Source organism: Montipora foliosa, chromosome 1 (assembly GCF_036669935.1).
Source record: "Montipora foliosa isolate CH-2021 chromosome 1, ASM3666993v2, whole genome shotgun sequence".
Classification (NCBI taxonomy): domain Eukaryota; kingdom Metazoa; phylum Cnidaria; class Anthozoa; order Scleractinia; family Acroporidae; genus Montipora; species Montipora foliosa.
The window spans coordinates 65,620,069-65,625,068 of NC_090869.1; the positions used below are offsets into that span (position 1 = coordinate 65,620,069).

A 5,000-nucleotide genomic window follows, 5' to 3' on the forward strand; every position below is an offset into this window, starting at 1 on the left:
TGTTTCAATATATTTTGTTTCATTGCTGTTGTCTGGTTTCAATATGTTCTGCGGCCTCAACCCGTGCCTCACCCTTTCGATTTGTCCGTTGCTAGTTTCTTAAGCTTTAGCTCCTAAGAATGCTAAACGAGAGAATAATTAAGAGTGACTTTCCTTATTCGAATATCAGTTCCCTTTTGGTTTTAATTCGACACGCCGCTTTCGGACAAAATATTGTAAATTGCGACACAAACTAAAAAAGGAAGTCAGTTGAGGAGACGGATACGTATATATGATCCCGTTGGCAAGGGACATTTGAAGAAGGTAAAAACGCCTTTGCGTTCAGTTTACATGGAACAATTTCAGTAGGGTCAAGAGCCAATACAAGATTTCCCATGTAACAATGAATACAAAAGCCCTAGGATGATGTATATACCTACCTTATGAGATCTTCTTAGTGCAGGATCTACCTTGGTCGATGTCGGGAGCCGATATGACGCTGCATCATGAGGCTGTTAAATTTACCATAGTTTATAAGGATAAAAATTATAACGTTGCAGGCAAACCTCCGTTGATTGGCTACGATGTGCTTAAGACAAACACCTTGCGCTTGGTTTACATTAATTAAGCATTGTTGGATTCTGTCAACGAGCGGGTCCACATTGCTGATATCTTTCGGGTGAAGGTGGACAATGTGCATCGTACTATACTGTCTTCTTCGTCTTTCTATCGCTTACGTCATGCTAGGCTCTTTATACGTCCATCTTTACTGGTGCTATCTTCTACCATTTCTCGTTAAGTGAGTATGTAGCTGGCCTACAAAATATTGGTAGTAGCCCAAATTCGAGGCCAGGGTCGGGGTCGGGGTGCCTTTTTTTTCCAATTATTTTGTTGTTTCAATTTTTGTCGTTATTCTCCCTTACTGTTGTTTTCGAATGTCCGGCATCTGTCCTTCATTTATGGTGGAAATTAGTTAAAAACATTAAGGAACTTACGGAAGCCATAAAAAATTCTTAAGAGACATCTCAGTTTCTTTTTTTTTTTTAAGTTCCGTTTCGTTTTAATTGTATTGCGGAAAAGGCTTTTAAGAAGTAAACATTAAAATGTGGAGCTCAGCGAGTCTTCAAGTGTCTCTAGGAGTTAGCGTATATTCCCCACAAAAACTCCAATTTCAGTCTGAAATTCTCTTAATTTCGAAAAACAAACAAAGATGTCCCTTTCGTAGCTTCTGTATGTTCCATATTTTTTTGACTAATTTCCACCATAAATGAAGGAAAGATGCCGAACATTCGAATATAACATTACAGGAAAATAACGACAAAAATTGAAACAAAACAATTTCGAGAAAAAAGACACCCCGACCACGACCCCGATCCCGGCCCCGGCCCCGGCCCCGGCCCCGGCCCCAGCCCCAGCCCCGGCCCCCGCCCCGGTCCCGCGTTTTAGCTACTATACCTTTGACAAGTTGTTGTTGAATGGTTCAAAGGGTTAATTCACACCGGCAGTTTATTTTTGGAAAGCAAAGCTTGAGTTTGTTTCGAGGCAACACTCTTTCCAACAAAACCGAAGGTGTCATTTCTCACATTCTCTAGACATGGTCAAAACTGAACTGTTCTTTACTTTTTTTTAAATATACCATTTGGACTGAATGAAATATGAACAGTCCACTTCAGGCGGCGTGAAGTTTTTAATAATTTTTATTTTTTAAATTTCTAAAAGGTAAAGGTAAAGTAACTTTATTTTAACGTTGGTAGTTCCTTCAGCTACGAGGCTGGTATCAATGGAAGCCCTTTGCAGGCGCCCCAGGCAATGGCACATGAGAGTAACCAGAGTAAAATACCACTCGGATGCTTACCATATGGAAAAGGCTATCAAAGACTTGTTAGCAAAGGGAACCGTCCGGGAAGTCAAGCCAGAGGACGACCATTTCACTTCAACCATGTTCTAAGTACAAAAAGAAAATGACGATTATCGACCTATCATCAACCTTCGTGCTCTAGACCGGTTCTTAGGGAAGGAGTCCTTCAAGATGGAGGGACTGCAAGTAGTGAAATCCCTAATACAGCTGGGAGCCTTCATGATGAAATTAGACCTGAAAGATGCATATTACGCACTTTCCATTCATAACTCCCGCAGAAAGCACCTGAGGTTTCAGTGCCTTTCCTTTGGCCTGTCCTCAGCTCCGTGGGCATTCACAAAGACACTGAAGCCAGTGCTGGCAGTGTTGCGATCCATGGGTATATGGGTTGTGATCTACATAAATTTGGTTTTATCAACGGAGTTGATAATGTAAATTGGCCACCGTACAGAGATTCAGCTTTTAAAATCTCTGTACGGTGGCCAATTTATATTATCAACTCCGTTGATAAAACCAAATTTTTGTATACTACTTCCCCACCGACGCAGCACCACAGTTTCTTTAGAAACTACCCCTTCATTCATTTGTGATCTTCATAGACGACATGTTATTACTATACCAACAGAGCAAGGTGCTACAGAAAATCTTTGCTCAAGTGGTAGACTTACTAGAAAAGCTGGGCTTTCTGGTGAAGAAGGAGAAGTGCTCCCCCATTCCTTGCCAACGACTAATCTTCCTCGGAGCTGCCCTAGACTCCACTACGATGACCCTGTCCTTCCCTCAACCAAAACTTACCTCCATTGTGGATACCTGCCATCACCTCCTTGCTCAAGGGAGTGGCTCAATGAGGACTCTGTGCACGTTAATTGGACAAATGAGCTATGCTTCACAAACAGGGATCTTTGTTGCACCACTTCATTACAGAGGTCTTCAACGCCTATATCTGCAGGCAGTGTCACAACATTGGCAGGCGAGGAAAGTGATAGTCCCCTTAACCTCCCAGGCACACCTAGAGTGGTGGGTCTCAGAGAGCCGCTGCCGTCTAAATGGCTGTCCAATTCAGCTTCCACCCATCGATCTCACAGTTTGTAGCGATGCCTCGAAAACGGGCTGGGGTGCAGCCTACCAGGGAATTTCCACCGGGGGCCATTGGAGTGTGGAAGAGGCGCAGTGGCACATCAATGTCTTGGAGCTACGAGCAGCAACATTGGCTCTGAAAGCACTTTTGCAGTCCCAATAGGCTCAACATCCTCCTCTCAAACAAATTCACTTGAGAATAGACAACACCACAGCGGTGGCGTACATCAACAAGAGAGGGGGCACGCACTCCCCTGCTCTCAGTCAGTGACTGCACAAGCCCTGTGGCAGACACAGCCTTCAGGCAGATCGAGACCAGAACCGGATGGACATTGGACAGGAAGATCTTCCGGTCCATTTCTCAGAGATTCTACACACCAGAAGTAAACCTCTTTGCATCCCGTTTAAACCACCAATTACCCAAGTATGTCTCGAGGTACCCAGATCCGGGGGCTCTGGCTGTCGATGCGTTCCTCCTGGACTGGAGCAAATGGACTTGTCTAATCCATCCTCCCGTAGTCCTTCTGTCTCGGGTACTGAGAAAGATCAAAGAGGATCAAGCAACTGCCGTCCTTCTAATTGCCTTGAACTGGACCGGACAGCCATGGTTCCCAGACCTCATTCAGATGCTGGTGGATCGCCCACTGCTGCTACCCCAGCGTCAATCTCTGTTGTTTCTCCCATTTCAGCGAACAGCATACCATCCCCTGTGGAAGTCCCTTCATCTGACAGTTTGGCCACTATCAGGGAACGTTACCAAGCAACAGGCTTTTCAAAGGAAGTTGTTGACACTCGTGGGGAACGGCTACCTAGAAGCGGTACACAGGCCCCTGGAGGGCATGGGTACGCTGGTGTTCTCAACGGGGTTCCTGTCTCATTTCAGCTTCTGTAGCAGAGGTTCTAGCATTCCTTGCCTCCTTAGTTATACAAGGCAATTTAGAATACAGGACGATCGCTCTTTATAGATCAGCTATCATCTCCGGCTCATAACTCAGTTGGCTCTACTCTGTTAGGAAGCCTCCCCGTTGTGGCTCGTCTAAGCCGAGATATTGTTCTACATGGAACGTTAAGACTGCTTTGCCATTCCTAGAGTCCTTGGAACCCTTAGAAGAATTAGCACTAAAGCAGCTTTGTTAAAAAACTGTTTTATTATTAGCACTGACTTCAGCAGCAAGAGCTCATGAACTGTCTGCCTTGGACTTAACGTATTCTCTTAGGAAAGAGGCGTCATGGGAATTTTCACTCCCCACTCATGTGAAGAACTCCAGACCTGGTCAACCAGCTCGGAAGTGTCTTTTCTTGGCATTCCCAGAGAATCCCAAGATTTGTGTTATTCGTTGTCTTACCGTTTCTGTGGAGAGGACAAAAGGATTACGGAAATCCACCCAACTATTAGTGTCATTTATTTCTCCGCACAAGGCAATTTCAAGTCAGTAAGTCTCTCGGTGGCTGTCAAGAGCCTTGCGTATGGCCGGAATTGAATTGAATTACACTGGCCACTCGACTAGAGAAGCGTCTACCTCAGCCGCTGCCGCGGCAGGACTGTCTGCTGATCTTATCTTGGAAGCTGCGGACTGGGCCTCTGTGCAGACCTTTGAAGGGTTCTATCACAAAGAGCCATCTGCTGGTGCCTTTGCAAGGGCTGTGCTTAATGGTTAGATTTATCATTTCGCGGAATACCTCTGTGTTATACAGTTACAGGAGGCTTTGTACTGTTGTAGGACATTAAGTTTCTTTCTAGCCTCTTTGAGAAGTTATCATTCATTATGGTTGTCACTTTGCCTTATCCTATTTGCAGGAGGCATTTATTGCATTGTTGGAGGACCCTTTGGCCTCATCTAGCTTCATGTAGTATTAATAAATTGTTACGGTTGTTATTTGGCCTTGTCTGATGCGCTTGGCAGTATTGCTTTGGTATACTGCATGAAGGAGAAATTACATTTCCCCGGAGGGTTACTTACCTGACGGGGAGATGTGGTGCTCCGAACCCCTCGCAGATTTCTTATACTAGGTGTAGAGAAATTTTTAGAGATTGCTTAAGTAAGCTGGGTTATAACCAACAGTACCAACATTTTATTGATCCAGT

The 5,000-nt window shown here is 44.7% G+C and overlaps 1 protein-coding gene across 1 annotated transcript in view; it reads right to left on the reverse strand.

Moving 5' to 3' along the window:
* Window positions 1-494, reverse strand: part of LOC137980381 (alpha-1A adrenergic receptor-like) — an 8,609-nt gene extending 8,115 nt beyond the window's left edge. Inside the window, exon 1 of the mRNA XM_068827820.1 lies at window positions 420-494. The gene's annotated coding sequence lies outside the window, so the exon portion shown is untranslated. The remainder of the gene's footprint in view (window positions 1-419) is intronic.
* Window positions 495-5,000: the final 4,506 nt, after the last annotated feature.